This window comes from Engystomops pustulosus, chromosome 6, assembly GCF_040894005.1.
Source record: "Engystomops pustulosus chromosome 6, aEngPut4.maternal, whole genome shotgun sequence".
NCBI classification, from domain to species: Eukaryota; Metazoa; Chordata; class Amphibia; order Anura; family Leptodactylidae; genus Engystomops; species Engystomops pustulosus.
The window spans coordinates 131982649-132002766 of record NC_092416.1 but is presented as its reverse complement, the minus strand read 5'-3'; positions in this window follow the sequence as shown (position 1 = coordinate 132002766).

Sequence of the window (20118 nt, the reverse complement as noted above, 5' to 3'; positions counted from 1 at the left end):
TGCTCGGAGTCCAGCTGCATATTATTAATAATGAATAGTAGTTACATTTTTAAACTGCTCTATAGACACCTAGAAATTGGGCCTTATGGATTTTTTAAGGCCCCTAACACTAGAAGCAAGTTTTATGGAAAGTGCAAAGTTAGACTAGACAATCTAAAGCAGGGGTCAGGAAACCTTTTTGGCCATGAGTGCCACATATTTTAAAATGCAATTCCGTGAGAGCCATATAATATGCACAGGCCCCCGAGTAGATGGGCAGCCAAAGCACATGCCATCCAGTAGATAGGTAGCTATAGCACGTGCCCCCAGTTGATAGGTAGCCACAGCAAAAAAATATTAATATTCACCTACCTCCGTTCCCTACAGCCGGCTTCTCCACCCCTGATCTAAAGGCATTTACGTCCCCCATACATCGCAGTGGTTTCACGGCGCTGTACGGGAGAGGTACGGTGCGACACACATGCGGTACCGTACCGTTTTGTAGCTCGTAGAAAGATAGAACATCTGCTATCTTTCAATGGAATACGGCGCCAGGCTCTATATTAAAGGGTTTTAAACATTTCTTATGGCCGGGCTGGGGAGGGCTATTTAAACATAATAAACATGTACTTACCTCGTCCTGCGCTGCCGATGTCCCGCGCCGCGGCCGGTCTTCTCTGCGCGCCGGTCTCATTACACCGGCGCACAGGGAGCTTCCGGACAGCCAGGAGCTCCCATCCGACACCATCTCCCAGCGCTTACAACGCTGAGAGATAGGGACGGATGGGAGGAGCCGGCCACATTGCGGCTTCCTGTGCACGGCTTCTGTGCCCCTGTAAACAAACAGGGGCACGGATTGAAGGGACCGCGGCGCGGGACGTGGGCAGCGCCGGAGGAGGTAAGTACAGGTTTATTATGTTTAAATAGCCCTCCCCAGCCCGGCCATAAGTAATTTTTAAAACCCGGATAACCCCTTTAAGCTATGGAGAGGGGCGGGGGGAGCAGCGTTCTCCCCCTCCTCCTCTCCCCGGCACGGATTTATGCCCGACGTACTACAGTACGGTGAATGTGTGAATGTAGCCTTAGAATGGAACAAATCAGCTGTGAAAAACACACCTTAATGTTTACATGCAGGTAGTTTGAAGCTGCAGTAGGTTTTTCAGTGTCTGATGATGAAGGATAAATCTGCCTGGAGCAGTTTTGCACTTCCCAAGTTCGGTCCATGAACCATAGACCAAACCCACTCCAATTTCCTTCTTCCTTGGAAAATAGCAGGGCTGACCCTATAATGACTATAGGCTTGGCTCTGGCGCATATCGGGGAAGCAGGAACTCATTTCAATTAATATGATATCGATATATCAAGAGTTAGAGAGTAGAGATGAGTGGACACAACGTTTGAGTTTGGGTTCGGCATGCACAACCTGGCATATTTCCAGATTGGCAGCCAAACAGCCAATCTGGCAAATTGAAGCCCCTACCAATTAGCAATGTCTATGACTGGCCAATCTCAGCCATAGCTTGTAGTTTTGGGCGTGTGGGTCGAACGCAAATGCAAACTTGTTTCTGCTCATCTTTATTAGAGAGCTTAAAGAGGACCTGTCAGCCCCCAAAAAGACCCCCACCAAATATGCCCCTTATAATCCTCTCCCAAGCCCTTACAATTTTTTTTTAAATTTATGTTTGGAAAGGTGGTTTTAACCGATCCAACCTCTTACCAAATAATAGGTCGGATCCTCGTATCCTCTGCAGTTGAAGTCGGCCTTATTCATGAAGAGGCCAGCTGACACTCCCCCAGCACGCCCCTGTCATCTAGGACCTATAGGAGAAGCTGGCAGCATCGCTTATATTGCGTAATCGCTGACGGCTCTCCGTGATGCCGCCGCACCGTCAGTGGCTGTGGAACAATGGTTCCCTTTTGGAACATTTCTGTGCAGCATGGAGGTAAAGTCTCATGTGTAAACAATATAACTCCATGTGAACACCTCAGTATTCATTTAGGAAGGTATATTCAAAAATACGAGGAAGGTATGCAGCAGTCATTACACAATGTACCCTGTTAAAGGGAAACCCACTCAAAAAAAAAATTCCTGTACAGGCGGTCCCCTACTTAAGAACACCCAACTTACAGACGACCCCTAGTTATATACGAACCTCTGGATGTTGGTAATTTACCAGAGTTAGACTACAATAAACAGATATAACAGTTATCGAAGGTGTCAGCAATGAAGCTTTATTGTTAATCCTGTTTCTTAGGACAATCCAATATTTTTAAAATCCAGTTGTCACAAGCACCCAAAAAAATTTGGGTGGGGCTACAATTATAAAATATACAGTTTCGACTTACATACAGATTCAACTTAAGAACAAACCTATTGAACCTATTTTGTACGTAACCCCTGCCTGTATATTCAATTTTAAAAAATCAGTGTCTCCCAACCATGACATGACACCAACAGGTTACTGTGACTTGCTGTGTTTACCTGTCTATGGAGATCAGTGAGCAGCACAGACGGAAAGGCAGATTTGCCCTGCAGGTGTAAGGGGCTTCTGCAATCTGTCTTTAGTGAAAATGAAGTCCCTGTTGACAGGTTCCCTGTTCAATAAATTACCAGCATCCACAAGGCATCAAAAGAGGTCACAGTGGACAGAGATGTCAGTCTGTAAGTCATCTATAAGTCAGGGACTGTTTGTATTTGTAATGATCTGCAAGTTGGGACCTTTACTAGATCTTCCACCAGTCTGCTTATACTGGTTGGCTTGAGAGGGCCTGGGGGTAATCTCATCGGTAGATTTACATTTAATTAAATTCACTCGCCACACAGATACATTTTCTTAATTACTATTAAAAATGTTTTACTTGGGTGAAGATAATTTCCCATAAATGTAGCAATATTTTCACTTCAAAATTAAATAGTTTTCTTTGGATACCACCATCTCTGCTGGAGTGATTGAACAAAGACACAAACAGTTTTTACATATAAAATGTCTTGGAGTTACTGCATGTCCCACAGCCGTCCTGTGGTAATGAGCGCTGAATCCATGTGGTCGGGGAGGCCTGGATAGCTCATACATGGCCACCACTTTAAGAGTGTGGGTGGGGGTGGTCGTATCCAAGGCCAGCTTTCTTGTTTCAAAGGGACAACATGGCTACATTTATGGGAAATTATCTTTACGCATAAGTACATAATTTTAAAAAACATTAATGTATATAAATGGCAGAGCAATTAAATTAAATGTCCAGATTAGAATACCCCTTTCTGTTACTAGCCCCCTTAAGAAACGTGCCCTGTTTTTTTTTTGCAATTTTGTACATGAGAGATGCAGGCTCTACCCTGCATTGCCGGTCTTTCTTTTCTCTGCCTCTGTTCTGAGATTTCAGTGAAGACGCTGCTGAGTGAGCTACTGATGAAGCAGAGCTCTAAAGGTACTTGGAGATTAAAGCCTGTGCTGTGGACCATCACCACAGTACTGAGGTACCCAGCTCTGCCCCTGCTTATGGGAGGAAGATTCATAGCTAAACCCAACCTATGGTGCACTTGCAAGCCAAGGAGGTGGAAAGTTGCATCTGTGATTCTATGTGCGCTGTTTTCATTTGAGGAACTGTGGGTTTTACCATATCACTGTTATCCACCATAACATGGTTACCATTTAACATCAGCCTCCCCCCCCCCCCATATACATCCAGAGTACCTGAGGGTGGGGGGACTTTTCTTCGTGTGCGGTCCCCCCCTCCCTCTTGCATACCCCGTCAGACCTGGTGGCCACTCATCTCCTGGGAGTAACATCTGCTCCCACATTACGTTAGGTCATGGTGTAGTATGATGCATACACAGATGTCACAATTACTGCAGAGCCAGGCTCCTGTCACATAGTTCAGTTTAATTACACCACTCTTCCAATACAGGTGGCCCCCTACTTAAGAACACCCGACTTACAGACGACCCCTAGTTACAAACTGACCTTTGGATGTTGGTAATATACAGGCTGTCCCCGACATACAGACAACCCATAGTTACAGACAGACCCTTCCAGGGGCGGACTGGCCATTGAACCCACCGGGGCCGTTCCCGGTGGGCCGACAGGTCCGGGGCTGATCTGGGGCCGGTCTGAGGCTGGTCGGGCCGACCGCGGGTGAGGCACCACACTAGCAGGCAGCGCAGCGCTGGTGCTAGGCGGCTGCAGTGCCGGGCCTACAAGTGTCCACAGTACACTGACACTGTGACGTCACTGCTCTAAGGCAGGCCGCTTCACACGCTGCTGCTGTACAGCACAGGATCGTCAGCGGAGTGCGGAGCATGAAGCAGTCCCCACTGGCAGGCACAGACCTCATCCTACCCCTGTGCTGCGCACCAAGAGCAGAGTGGGAGCTTGTGCCAGTGTCAGCTAGGACTCAATGCACCGCTACAGGGGCCATGCACAGGCTTTGAGCTCAGCAGGATTGTGCTGCTCCTGCTGTGATTGGTGGTGAGGAGAGAGCGGTGTGCTTACAGCTGGCCCCGCCCCCACACCGGAGTAGCTGAGAGTAGGGAACTACAGCCCTGGAGGAGCAGAGCGGGGGAATCAGAAGAAGTTCGGACCGGAAGTAGTGGGCGGAGCTAAGAATAAGAGCCAGCACATGAGTGACACCTGGAAAGGTAAAACCAAAGAGGGTTCACATGGGTCAGGAGTTGTTAGGAGAGGGGTCAGGTGTGAGGGGATGATTCAGGTGGTGTTAGGAGACGGGTCAGGTGTGAGGAGATGGTTCAGGAGGGGTCAGGTGTGAGGGGATGGTTCAGGAGGTGTTAGGAGAGGGGTCAGGTGTGAGGGGGTGATGCAGGAGGTGTTAGGAGAGGGGTCAGGTGTGAGGGGGTGATGCAGGAGGTGTTAGGAGAGGGGTCAGGTGTGAGGAGATGGTTCAGGAGGGGTCAGGTGTGAGGGGATGGTTCAGGAGGTGTTAGGAGAGGGGTCAGGTGTGAGGGGGTGATGCAGGAGGTGTTAGGAGAGGGGTCAGGTGTGAGGGGATGGTTCAGGAGGTGTTAGGAGAGGGGTCAGGTGTGAGGAGATGGTTCAGGAGGTGTTAGGAGAGGGGTCAGGTGTTAGGAGAGGGGTCAGGTGTGAGGAGATGGTTCAGGAGGGGTCAGGTGTGAGGGGATGGTTCAGGAGGTGTTAGGAGAGGGGTCCGGTGTGAGGAGATTGTTCAGGAGGTGTTAGGAGAGGGGTCAGGTGTGAGGAGATGGTTCAGGAGGTGTTAGGAGAGGGGTCAGGTGTGAGGAGAGGGGTCAGGTGTGAGGAGATTGTTCAGGAGGTGTTAGGAGAGGGGTCAGGTGTGAGGAGAGGGTTCAGGAGGTGTTAGGAGAGGGGTCAGGTGTGAGGAGATGGTTCAGGTGGTGTTAGGAGAGGGGTCAGGTGTGAGGAGATGGTTCAGGAGGTGTTAGGAGAGGGGTCAGGTGTGAGGGGGTGATGCAGGAGGTGTTAGGAGAGGGGTCAGGTGTGAGGGGATGGTTCAGGAGGTGTTAGGAGAGGGGTCAGGTGTGAGGAGATGGTTCAGGAGGTGTTAGGAGAGGGGTCAGGTGTTAGGAGAGGGGTCAGGTGTGAGGAGATGGTTCAGGAGGGGTCAGGTGTGAGGGGATGGTTCAGGAGGTGTTAGGAGAGGGGTCCGGTGTGAGGAGATTGTTCAGGAGGTGTTAGGAGAGGGGTCAGGTGTGAGGAGATGGTTCAGGAGGTGTTAGGAGAGGGGTCAGGTGTGAGGAGAGGGGTCAGGTGTGAGGAGATTGTTCAGGAGGTGTTAGGAGAGGGGTCAGGTGTGAGGAGAGGGTTCAGGAGGTGTTAGGAGAGGGGTCAGGTGTGAGGAGATGGTTCAGGTGGTGTTAGGAGAGGGGTCAGGTGTGAGGAGATGGTTCAGGAGGTGTTAGGAGAGGGGTCAGGTGTGAGGGGATGGTTCAGGAGGTGTTAGGAGAGGGGTCAGGTGTGAGGAGATGGTTCAGGAGGTGATAGGAGAGGGGTCAGGTGTGAGGGGATGGTTCAGGAGGGGTCAGGTGTGAGGGGATGGTTCAGAAGGTATTAGGAGAGGGGTCAGGTGTGAAGAGATGGTTCAGGAGGTGTTAGGAGAGGGGTCAGGTGTGAGGGGATGGTTCAGGAGGTGTTAGGAGAGGGGTCAGGTGTGAGGAGAGGGGTCAGGTGTGAGGAGATTGTTCAGGAGGTGTTAGGAGAGGGGTCAGGTGTGAGGAGATGGTTCAGGAGGTGTTAGGAGAGGGGTCAGGTGTGAGGAGATGGTTCAGGAGGTGTTAGGAGAGGGGTCAGGTGTGAGGAGATTGTTCAAGAGGTGTTAGGAGAGGGGTCAGGTGTGAAGAGATGGTTCAGGAGGGGTCAGGTGTGAGGGGATGGTTCAGAAGGTATTAGGAGAGGGGTCAGGTGTGAAGAGATGGTTCAGGAGGTGTTAGGAGAGGGGTCAGGTGTGAGGGGATGGTTCAGGAGGTGTTAGGAGAGGGGTCAGGTGTGAGGAGAGGGGTCAGGTGTGAGGAGATTGTTCAGGAGGTGTTAGGAGAGGGGTCAGGTGTGAGGAGATGGTTCAGGAGGTGTTAGGAGAGGGGTCAGGTGTGAGGAGATGGTTCAGGAGGTGTTAGGAGAGGGGTCAGGTGTGAGGAGATTGTTCAAGAGGTGTTAGGAGAGGGGTCAGGTGTGAGGGGATGGTTCAAGAGGTGTTAGGAGAGGGGTCAGGTGTGAGGAGATTGTTCAAGAGGTGTTAGGAGAGGGGTCAGGTGTGAGGAGATGGTTCAGGTGGTGTTAGGAGAGGGGTCAGGTGTGAGGAGATTGTTCAGGAGGTGTTAGGAGAGGGGTCAGGTGTGAGGGGTTGGTTCAGGAGGTGTTAGGAGAGGGGTCAGGTGTGAGGGGATGGTTCAGGAGGTGTTAGGAGAGGGGTCAGGTGTGAGGAGATTGTTCAGGATGTGTTAGGAGAGGGGTCAGGTGTGAGGGGATGGTTCAGAAGGTGTTAGGAGAGGGGTCAGGTGTGAGCAAAGGGGTGAGCAGTGGGGCCAGCAGGTGTTAGAGGTGTGATCAGATGGGTCAGTAGTAAGGCTTTCTGCACAAATTGTGGATTCCCTGCAGATATTAGACACAGATTTCGGTGTGGAAAATCTGCAGCGTAATATAGTAGGAGTAAAGTGAATGTCATTTTGAAAAAGTAATGTAGATGATGCGTTCTTTCCTGTATGTTCTCACAGATTTATGCATGAAATTTGCATGATACCTGTGGATAGGGCCTAACTTTTGTTCATGAAAAAAAACCTTTAAGGTGTGGGATCTGTTCCCTATTTGGTTCTATGGGTGTGCTAAAAATCACAGTCTATACTGTAGACTCTCCATTCTGCACAACATAGAGTAGGGGAAAAGTGGGGGCTCTCTTTTTCATGATAGGTACAGGGCCTTCCTCTGGTCCTGTGGAAAGATTACATGTGCATGAGGATACTCCATTAATTGTTGGGGCACTAAAATGGGGGTAGAGCTTGTAGGTTAGAGTACAATACTGAGAATTTGGTAGTTATACATTGGGGCCCGTGCCCCGAATCTTTTACAAAGCTAGCAAAGCCCCTGGGCTTGGGACTGATGGGCACTTGCACTGTACAGATTATGAGTATATTCTAACCCCTAGTTACAGACGGACCCCTCTGCCCCCTGTCACCTCTGCTGACCTCTCTGGATGTTACTATAGTCCCAGGCTGCAATGATCAGCTGTAAGGTGTCTGTAATGAAGCTTTATTAATCATCCTTGGTCCCATTACAGCAAAAAATTTTGAAACTACAATTGTCACTGGGGCCAAAAAAATTTTTTGGTCTCGATATACAATTATAAAATATACAGTTTTGACTTACATACAAATTCAACTTAAGAACAAACCTAAAGAACCTATCCTGTATGTAAACCGGGGACTGCCTGTATCTCATTAAGGCAATGATGTCTAATCCATGATGTTGTCATCCAGTTTTTATCACAACTTTACTTACTGCTATTTTGCTAATCATCCACCAATTACTTATTGACCCCGCCCACCCATGTCGACCACGCACAGCTAGACTGGCCCCACCTAAAATATAGGGCCACTTTAAAAAAAATTTCCAGGGCCACTTTTTTTTCCCAGTCCGCCCCTGGACCCTTCTGACCTCTGGTGACCTCTCTGGATGCTTCACTATAGTCCCAGATTGCAATGATCAGCTGTAAGGTGTATGTAATTAAGCTTTATTGATAATCCTTGTTCCTATGGCAGCAAAAAATGTTTAAACTACAATTGTCACTGGGGCTAAAAAAATTTTTGGATCTACAATTATAAAATATACAGTTTCGACTTACATACAAATTCAACTTAAGAACAAACCTCCGGACTCTATCTTGTACGTAACCTGGGGACTGCCTGTAATGTACTTTAGTCTTAGTCTACAATGATCAGCTGTAACAGTTATCACAGGTGTCTGTAATGAAGCTTTATTGTTAATCCTGGTTCTTATGACAAACCAACATTTTTAAAATCCAATTGTCACAGAGACCAAAAAGATTACAGAGGAAATGAAATCTATACATTTACTGTAAACATCATAGAGTACGATATGATACTGCAAGGAGGGAGAACCATAGGACGGTGTTTACGATGTGCATAAAGAAAACTTCCCTGACCGCTTACCTGAGTGTATCAGTTCAAGGAAGGAATTGAATAACAAGTGCAGAACCTTTTTGTTACAGGAATCAATATTCAGTTATGTAAACACTTAAACTGCTGACAGTGGATATGCACAAAACATTGGAAAATGTACTTATTATGAGATCCTTCCCTCTTCACCTAGAACAGGTATTGACTGTAAATACTTATCACATAAATCACTGCAGATGTCAGCTGCAAACATCAATTGTTGGACAAGTTCTGTGCTGTACCAATACTGAATGTGCAGGGAACAGGAAAATCCTCACACGACCGCTGTCTCTTCTTCAGAGCTGTAAAGTCTCCTGTATCTATGGTGTCAGGAGCAGGAACACATGTATTAGGAGTGCAGGTTTGTACTCTTGGAAGAGTTGAAATCAGTGACAGGGAGCTTCTCAAAAGTCCCTCACCCAAAGACAGCTCACCCACCGGTGCCTACACTTTGATGGATATTCCATTAGTTAAACGTAAAACATTTTTGAGATTGTATGAAAAAAAATATATAAACTTTATATTGTTTTATTTATTTTTACATTCTATAATATATATACACTCACCGGCCACTTTATTAGGTACACCAAGCTAGTAACGGGTTGGACCCCCTTTTGCCTTCAGAACTGCCTCAATTCTTCGTGGCATAGATTCAACAAGGTGCTGGAAGCATTCCTCAGAGATTTTGGTCCATATTGACATGATGGCATCACACAGTTGCCGCAGATTTGTCGGCTGCACATCCATGATGCGAATCTCCCGTTCCACCACATCCCAAAGATGCTCTATTGGATTGAGGTCTGGTGACTGTGGAGGCCATTTGAGTACAGTGAACTCATTGTCATGTTCAAGAAACCAGTCTGAGATGATTCCAGCTTTATGACATGGCGCATTATCCTGCTGAAAGTAGCCATCAGATGTTGGGTACATTGTGGTCATAAAGGGATGGACATGGTCAGCAACAATACTCAGGTAGGCTGTGGCGCTGCAATGATGCTCAATTGGTACCAAGGGGCCCAAAGAGTGCCAAGAAAATATTCCCCACACCATGACACCACCACCACCAGCCTGAACCGTTGATACAAGGCAGGATGGATCCATGCTTTCATGTTGTTGACGCCAAATTCATCCGAATGTCGCAGCAGATATCGAGACTCATTAGACCAGGCAACGTTTTGCCAATCTTCTACTGTCCAATTTCGATGAGCTTGTGCAAATTGTAGCCTCAGTTTCCTGTTCTTAGCTGAAAGGAGTGGCACCCGGTGTGGTCTTCTGCTGCTGTAGCCCATCTGCCTCAAAGTTCGACGTACTGTGCGTTCAGAGATGCTCTTCTGCCTACCTTGGTTGTAACGGGTGGTGATTTGAGTCACTGTTGCCTTTCTATCAGCTCGAACCAGTCTGCCCATTCTCCTCTGACCTCTGGCATCAACAAGGCATTTCCGCCCACAGAACTGCCGCTCACTAGATGTTTTTTATTTTTTGGACCATTCTCTGTAAACCCTAGAGATGGTTGTGCATGAAAATCCCAGTAGATCAGCAGTTTCTGAAATACTCAGACCAGCCCTTCTGGCACCAACAACCATGCCACGTTCAAAGGCACGCAAATCACCTTTCTTCCCCATACTGATGCTCAGTTTGAACTGCAGGAGATTGTCTTAACCATGTCTACATGCCTAAATGCACTGAGTTGCCGCCATGTGATTGGCTGATTAGAAATTAAGTGTTAACGAGCAGTTGGACAGGTGTACCTAATAAAGTGGCTGGTGAGTGTATATATATATATATATATATATATATATATATATAAATCTTTATTTAGCTGTATCATATTCTGTAGCCCTTTACAAATCATGGGGGACATATACAAAGCAATTGAGCAATTGAGACATTACAGAGTAATAATATGGTCATATAAAACAATAGCAATGAGGGCCCCGCTATGGTAGCAAGAGATTACAATTTATTTTAATATATATATATATATATATATATATATATATATATATATATATATGCAACATCCCCCACCGGGGCCTAGCCTTTTTCTCGGGGCCTGGAGTCAGCCGGGGCCCGCAGTACCTGAGTGGCTGGCGGTTGCGGCCTAGGCACACTAGTGTCACGGTGCTTGGTATGGGGGAACCGGAGGGCTGTCCTACAGCCTGGCAGGTCTCCAGCAGGGTGGTGTTGGCAAGAAATGATGAGGGAGAGGCTGCTATAGCGGTTCTCCCTGGGGCAACCCTTTGGTGTCTAGAGTATAAGTCTCTGTGTAGTGGACAGGGTGCCTGTGATGATGGCAGCCGTAGTAGCAGGGACCAGACGGAGGCAGACGTTGAACAAAAACAACTTACAATTCTTTATTGGAACCGACAGGAACCGCAGCAACGTGCCTTAACAAAATGGTGGAGTGCTGAGATGCAGTTGGAGGGAGCCACAGGATGTAGATCGCCAGCCTGGATTTAGAGGGCAGGCTGGGAGGTAGCTGTGTCCTGGAAGGATGCTTCAGCTTGTCCTGGGTTGCTTCAGGTATCACCCTTAAAGGTAGGATGATACCCCTTTCCTCACTATACTAGCTATTAGTTTCACTCTTCAGGCAGGGGCTAGGCTCTTCCTGCTCTGGTCTGGTATGCTAGCTGTACAGAGTCTGTACTGGAGTAACTCCAGTCTGCTTCTGCAGACTCCTGGGTCTGACTGCTCTTCACAACTGTTCTTGACCAGGGGTTTTGTTACTCCCACTGGTCAGGTGGTGGCTGCTCCTCCAATTACATCTCAGCTCACAGAAACAGAGTGTAATACATGTGATTGGCTGACACATATGACATCAGACAAAACACTTAACTCCTGCCTTACCAGGCAGGGTCTACCACTGCAATGTTCCCCTGTGTCCTATAAGGACTATGTAGTGTGATGTAGTGGCATGCTGTGGGGCTGACTAGACCCTACACAGGCTGCAACCACTCCTCTGCCTTGCATCAACGAGGGTGTTGCATACCCCCGGGGCAATTGAAAGAGCCGCCCTCGGCTCGACTACAGACTGATTGGGGCGCAGAGGTAGATAGAGGCACTTCTGTGAAGTGCAGGCTACATGATCTGTAGGGACAAACCGCCCATGGTCCTGGAGACAGGCACCTGGGTTGGTGTCGGACTAAGACAAGGACATGTAAATGCGAAGTATGACAGTTGGTCGCTAACGCCATTAAACCAAACTGTACAGTAGGAAAGGTGTGGTGTCATGTACTGTAATCCACTCCTTGCACTTGCATTACATTGGCATATGTGACACAATGAAACATTATACAAATGTATAAGTACCTGCCGACTGACATTCTTACCCTTGTATGAGTGGCATCCAGGTGCTATCTCTGTAACACCCCCGGTCCCCTAAGGACTTGCAGTTTACGGACTACCCCACACTTACAAACTTCGGTTTGAGGCATAAGATAGCGGTCAGGGTTTACATATTGGACGGTCCGACACAGCCACACTACAATCTGAAAAGCCTATAAAAGGTTAGTGCAAACTGGCATAAATTGACAGTGTGCAAACATTTGGTAAACTCACATTGGCTTAGGAGCCCAATGGGTACACATCTTAAACGTTACAAACGTTACATAGGTAGGCTACTCAGGGTAGCAGGATAAAATGTCTCTTTACCTGGAAAGTCAATAAAAAATAAGTCAATAAAGTAGCAACTTTTACTTGGAGTTGGCAAAAGTCTCACAGAAGGTCTTTAATAGCAAAGTCCATCTTCTGGGTACAGCCCTTGATGTGGGGAAAAGTGCCATAAAAGAAGCAAAGGGTCTCCTCTATGTGTAGAGGGACAGAGTCCTTTGTAGGAATCTCTGCTGTGGCAGAGAAAGGGATGCTATCATAGCACATGACAGTGGCCAGTTCAAGGAGAGTCTCTTGACTGAGATAAATAAGGGTGAGAGTCCCAGGAAAGTCTCTGGCTCTATAGGGTTAGCGGGCGCTCAGCCCAAATGGGATAGCAGTAATAGAGTAAAGCATTATTTACAATATGCACAGTACCTGAAGAGGCTTTCAGCCCATCAGGGGTTAATCTTGCTGCTCAAGAGCAATGGCTGCAGGCATGGGAGCAGGAACTGCAGCAGGGACATCATCAGCCTGAGTGAAGAAAGCAGTGTTGAGATCTGTCACCTGAAGACATCTGGTGGTAGAAACTGGAAGCTGGAGCTGGAACAGCAGGGAGGTCATCTGCGGTGGCAGGCATCTCAGCAAAGGAAGGAGGCAGGCACTTCTCTGGCTGACCTTCTGTAGCTGGGGGCGCTGTAGAGCGCATGATGATGACCGCAGGAGCTGTAACTTCTTCACTGCTGACAGCTGAAGGATTGTTGTTCCTGGACTGACCTGTAGCTCTTGGGGGCACTGTTGCGCTGGCGGTGGTAACCTCTGTAGCTGGCAGGGCGTTCTCACCGGACAGCCTGGGCCTCTTAGCAGGTGGTCCTGGATACTCCGCAGGACGGTCAGCAATGGCTACAGGAGTGTTGGGCTCTTCTGAGATAGCTTCCAGGGCAGAGGAAGCCCAAGGGAATAGCAGCGGTTTCTCGCCCGCTTGGGCTGGTTCCGGCAGGTTCCCCAAAACAAAACGAAAACCCTCCGGTGCGTACGGAACCTGGACACCGATAGTGGAGAGGGTCCTCCGCAGGGGTTGAACCGGAGTCCCAGCCGGGGAAGATGGCTGCTGAGGATGGTCCGCCATTTTGGACCTATTGCAGAGAAGTCCGGCAGCTAGCAAACTCGATGCGTGTAGAGGGGCACTCTCCGTCCCAGACCGGAGGTAAGTGTCCGCAAAGGAGGCCCGAGTTGTACCGCGATGCAGCCGGTGCACAGCTAAAGGTCTCCGGACGGGGTGTGCTGCCACAATGATTAAAGTCTCAAAGGCCTCAAGGAACTCCGGTTCCTCACTGGGAGGTGAAGGCCTCGGTCTTGCTAGGATGGTGGCTGCGTCTTCACTCCACAAGGCGGTCAGCGGTTCACTTCCTGCGCTGAGGTGGAGCGGGAAACTCTTGTGCCAGAGGGCGGGGCTTAAGTCCTTCCCGCCAGGAGCCAGGAGCTGTGGCGGGCTGAATTTTCTGCTGCGCCACAGCGCGCTGAGGCAGGATTCGCGCCATACGTGCAGGGGGCGGAGCTTAGCGATGCCTCTGGGTTTTCCCACCAGTGAAGGTTTTGGCGGGCTGGAATTACTTGCTGCGCAACAGTTTCGTGAGGTAAAATGCTTCAGGCGCAGCAGCGCCGAATGTAGCAGAGCTGACAAAGTTCTTTGCAGGGTTTAACCTCTTGAGTGCTGGAGCGATGCTCGACAGCACGTGGCAGCAGTATAACACAGTTCAAAGTAGTAATGCACACTCACTTGGGCCTAAACCCGAATGGCAGCAGGGTTAGGCAGCACAGTCTTTGTAATAAAGTACAGTCTATAGTGCCAGAATAAGGCACAGAAGTATATATCCTGTTCTAAGTGACGCCACTTGCAACATCCTCCACCGGGGCCTAGCCTTTTCTTGGGGCCTGGAGTCAGTCGGGGCCCGCAGTACCTGAGTGGCTGGCGGTTGCGGCCTAGGCACGCTAGTGTCACGGTGCTTGGTATGGGGGAACCGGAGGGCTGTCCTACAGCCTGGCAGGTCTCCAGCAGGGTGGTGTTGGCAAGAAATGATGAGGGAGAGGCTGCTATAGCGGTTCTCCCTGGGGCAACCCTTTGGTGTCTGGAGTATGAATCCCAGTGTAGTGTATAGGGTGCCCGTGATGGTGACAGCCGTAGTAGCAGGGACCAGACGGAGGCAGACGTTGAACAAAAACAACTTACAGTTCTTTATTGGAACCATCAGGAACCGTAGCAACGTGCCTTAACAGAATGGTGGATTGCTGAAATGCAGTTGGAGGGAGCCACAGGATGTAGAGCGCCAGCCTGGATTTAGAGGGCAGGCTGGGAGGTAGCTGTGTCCTGGAAGGATGCTTCAGCTTGTCCTGGGTTGCTTCAGGTATCACCCTTAAAGGTAGGATGAAACCCCTTTCCTCACTATACTAGCTATTAGTTCCACTCTTCAGGCAGGGGCTAGGCTCTTCCTGCTCTGGTCTGGTATGCTAGCTGTACAGAGTCTGTACTGGAGTAACTCCAGTCTGCTTCTGCAGACTCCTGGGTCTGACTGCTCTTCACAACTGTTCTTGACCAGGGGTTTTGTTACTCCCACTGGTCAGGTGGTGGCTGCTCCTCCAATTACATCTCAGCTCACAGAAACAGAGTGTAATACATGTGATTGGCTGACACATATGACATCAGACAAAACACTTAACTCCTGCCTTACCAGGCAGGGTCTACCACTGCAATGTTCCCCTGTGTCCTATAAGGACTATGTAGTGTGATGTAGTGGCATGCTGTGGGGCTGACTAGACTACACAGGCTGCAAGCTACATGGTGGGACGTATTCGCAACCACTCCTCTGCCTTGCATCGTCGAGGGTGTTGCATATATATATGTTAAAAGTTTTTATGCCAATACAATGCCAATGCCAATCCAATAGCCTATGCTATGTTATTTTAAAATGCCTTTGCCAGGATTTTGGATACTGCCACAACTTTATAAAACTTTATTTCACATTACCTGGCTTCCTGCCAGAAGCGTGTGGCGATTCCTGGAGGAAGGGATGTAGCTGCAGTGGCCTATGTGCCTGTCTCTCCGTCTCCTCAATAATTCTTTCTCTCCAGTACACCATCTCCCTCGTGCTGGGTGAGTGTGGAGTAGAGAGTAAGAATACCTAAGGACACTGAGACACAGGCACATAGGCTGCTGCAGCCGCTACACCCCCCCACCCTCAAGACCACACCAAATGCAGGTAATGTAAAATAACGTTTTATAAAGTAGAGTCAGAATACAGAATGCTGACAAAGTTTTTATTTTAAAATTAGCATAGCATAAGTTATTGGAACCTGTCACCAGCTAAAAACAACAGTCTTGGTGACAGGATCACTATAAACATACTTCACTTAGATTCTTCTCCCCGTTTTCTCTGGTAATGTATGTGTCATTTTTTTTTATTGTGGAAATATTTATTACATAAAAAATAATCAGAATAAATCAAAAGTTATAAAATGTACACATTTATTCTTCCTTTTCAGCTCTTCAGTGCTACCTCTTCAACATCCTCCACTGGGGCCTGACCTTTTTCAGTTGCTTGAGGAAGAAGGGCGATGATCAAGGGGCTTGGTATCAGGAGCAAAGGTCTTGTCCGCAGCCTGGCAGGTCCCCAGGGGGTGATGTGTGCAAAAAAATGGAGGGATAGATTGACACCCAGGGGTAATCCGGGGGTAACCTTGGTGTGTAAATAGGGATCCCTGGGGATGAACGATCGGGCACCCGTGATGGTGTACAGCCCGATCCAGGGATCACTCAGAGGCACGTTGGTGAAGTATAACTTACAGTTTTATTGAAACAGGCAACAGCCTTAACAGCAACAAAACTTCAGCTGGTGGAGGTGGCTGGTTGGAGCTCAGGTTCTCAGGAAGGTGTGCTCGCAGCCTGGTAGATAGCTTCAAGCTGGACTTAGAGTGTTGGAGCAGAGTCCTTGTGGTGGAGCTCTGCTCCGGATCTGGTCTCTTGTAGGCCAGGGTGTCAGTGCAGCTCGCCTCTGCTTCCTGGGCTCTCCTCTGTACTCCAAAGATCCTGGAACTTTTCACTTCAGAAAGACCTGGAATTTTGCAGCCACAAGGGGCTTTATAACATCCCCTTGTGAGCTGGCAGCTCCCTTGTGCAACCAGCTTGCTCCTACCATCACAGTAACACAGAGCACACAATTGGACAATAAGACTAACACTTTGCCTCCCAGGCAGAGACTTACAGCTGCATACTAGATTCCCATGATGAAGACCCCTTAGTGAGGTGAACAGGCAGCTACTAACATGGAGAGGAACGCATTTCGCAACACCTATTAACCCTTTGCATTGGCAGGGGTGTTTCACCTCTGCAACACACATTTCATAAAGGAATGTTAAGCCTTAAGAATGGCAGCCTAATAATAAAACTACAATACCACTATATAGTAAAAACCATATTAGGCCTCTACCTACAAAATATGAACATAAATGGGTTGAAAACGTCAAGTCCTGTTGTATTTGCGTTTATTCCTCTTTTTTCTCTTTCTATACATCTGTATTAATAGAATCTGTATCAATACATCATAACACTTCTTGCAATCAATTTTTAAATATTAGCTATACAAAATATTTTATCAATCATATATATATATACACAAAAATACAATACAGACTCCCCCCCCAGCTTCAGGTAGTGGTACTATTGGTAGGAAGCAGGGGCGCACCTGCCATGAGGCGAGTTGAGAATCTCACTTCAGGCGGTACTCATCCTGCTGGACGAGGGGGCGGCGTCGGGCTTCCGCCCGCCACATGCTCCAGCCCGCTGGCACATCCCCTGCCCACCCTCCAACACATGTACCTGCCTGCCGGCCGGCACTTCGCCATGACATCCCGTCTGCATATCCTCCGCCCGCCCCCGGCACATTTACATGCCTGCCGGCCGGCACTTCCATTGTTATCCGGCCAGAGGGAACATCATCTACCCGCCCCCCAGCCCATGTAAATGCCTGCCGACGGCACTGCTCCGTGCGTCCCGCCGGGCGCCACATCCTCTGCCCATTCCCTCGCACAAGCACATGCCTGTGGGCCGGCACTACTCCAATATGTGCATGTACATGCTGGCCGGCACTGCTCCATTACATCCCGCCAGGCAGCATATCATCCGCCCGGCACATGTACGTGGCATCACCCTCCCGCTGGCCGGCACTTTCCACCCTCACAGTCGGCTGGCACATCCCGCCCTCCCGCACAGCCCCATAGACCCCCGCAGCCCCACCTGTCCACTCCGGGTTCCCCCACTTCTCTCTGCTCCCGGCTGCTTTTTCTCTAACCCCCCCCCTACCCGGCTCGGGTCCCCCCCCCCCCCCCGGCTCCGGTCCCCTCCCGGCTCCAGTCCACATCCCCCCCCCCCCCTCTGGAGATAAAGACCAAACAGCCAGGACCATAGAAAAAAAAATAAGGTACCTTTTATGTATATGTATATATAAGTATATATGTATAGATGTGTATGTATAAGTGATGTATGTATATGTATATATTTTTGTGCATGTATGTATAGATGTGTATATATATATATATATATATATATATATATATATGTTTGTATATATGTATATTCTGAATATGGTGTGTGTGTATATTTGCTGTAGGTATGTGCAGTGTGTGTATATACTGTTTGTATATGTGTATTTGCTGTATGCATACTCAGTATGTGTATAGATGTTGTATAAACTGTATGAGTGTATATATGCTATTTGTTTATGCTGTATTGGTGATATTTATAAGGGTTTCTGCACCATGTCAGTGGCGTAGAAGCCTTGAAATAATTGCAAATTTTAGTTTTATACTACACGGTGGCACTCTGTATGCATTTTATACTACATGGCGGCACGCTGTATGCATTTTATACTACGTGGCGGCACGGTGTATGCATTTTATACTACGTGGCGGCACGCTGTATGCATTTTATACTACGTGGCGGCACGCTGTATGCATTTTACATTACGTGGCGGCACGCTGTATGCATTTTACATTACGTGGCGGCACGCTGTATGCATTTTACATTACGTGGCGGCACGCTGTATGCATTTTACATTACATGGCGGCACGCTGTATTCATTTTACATTACGTGGCGGCACGCTGTATGCATTTTACATTACGTGGCGGCACGCTGTATGCATTTTATATTACGTGGCGGCACGCTATATGCATTTTATACTACATGGCGGCACGCTGTATGCATTTTATAATACAAGGTGGCACGCTTTATCTATTTAATACTACATCGCGGCACGCTGTATCTATTTTATACTACATGGAGGTACGCTGTATCTATTTTATACTACATGGAGGTACGCTGTATCTATTTTATACTACATGGAGGTACGCTGTATGTATTTTATACTACATGGAGGTACGCTGTATCTATTTTCCACGCTGTATCTGATATATTACATATATGGGGGGGGCATCTTTCTATGGCTCTCCTCAGGCAGCAGACAGGCTTGGTACACCCCTGGTAGGAAGGAAATGAATATGAAATTAATATCATCAATTTTTAGGAAGATTTTTTTTTTTGTTTTTTGGGGGACATTTACCATACTATAAAAATAGTATATTATTTTTATTCTATGGGTCGCCACGATTACGAAAATGCTTTATTTATATAGATTTTTTTAATTTTTACCCCATTTTTATTGAATAAAAAGTAATTTGACGAAAATGTTGTTTATTTTAGCATCAAAGTCTTTCATGTGCATAACTTTTTTATGCATAACTTTTGCAGAAGAAGACCAAAGGGGGACTCTATCAGCCAGAGGAAGAGGAAGCCTATCAATGGAGTTTCTAGAAGGATGATGCTCTACACTGCTTGTAATATATCAAAGGTTGCATAGGTTTTCTGGGAACTTGAGCATTCTCAGGGCTTTGGTATGGACAATATGTTCTTTACCTTTACCTTAGTATGTTCTTATCGGAGAACCAGTAGAGATAAGATGAGAGGGGGAAGGGATATCACTTGCGTAGTGACGTGCATTGGCTTTTGCTTTATGGCATCTAAGCCATAGACTCATGTTTTTCTCTCTGAGGGGATTTTTATGTAAATAAAGTGTAAAGTGGTTTTACTGCTAAAAAAAAAATATTTCAAAAATTTCAAAAAATATTCAATATCACAAGCAAAAAGACCAAAGAGTCAACTGTGTGAAAATCACATTGCCTCTCTATTAACTTCTCATCCTTATCTCATCTCATCTTCACTTCTCTAAACCCATCTGTTTCACAGAAGTGAATTGAGTGGTTACTATTAGAGATGAGCGAGCACTAAAATGCTCGGGTGCTCGTTATTCGAGACGAACTTTTCCAGATGCTCGAGTGCTCGTCTCGAATTACGAGCCCCATTGAAGTCAATGGGAGACTCGAGCATTTTTCAAAGGGACCATGGTTCGGGAATAAAATGTGTTATTTAATTGAAAAAGAATGTCTTCTGATAAGTTAGCAGATGTATGCAAACATCTGCAATCTATTCTTCACTGTTCCGCGCGTATATTATCTCCCGACAAGTTAGCAGATGTGAAGAACAGTGAAGAATAGAATAAAAACAGTGAACATAGGATCATTTAAGTGAAAAACACAGTGAAGAATAGATTACAGATGTTCGGCACATCTGCTTACTTGTCGGGAGAGGAGATACGCTGTCCCGGGATCCGCTCCTCTTCTTCTACTGAAGTCTCCCCGATGTCTCCCTGGTGCCCGATGTCTTCCTGCTGCGTGCGATGTCTCCCTGCTGCGCGCGATGTCTCCCTGCTGCGCGCGATGTCTCCCTGCTGCGCGCGATGTCTTCCTGCTGCGCCCGATGTCTCCCTGCTGCGCCCGATGTGTC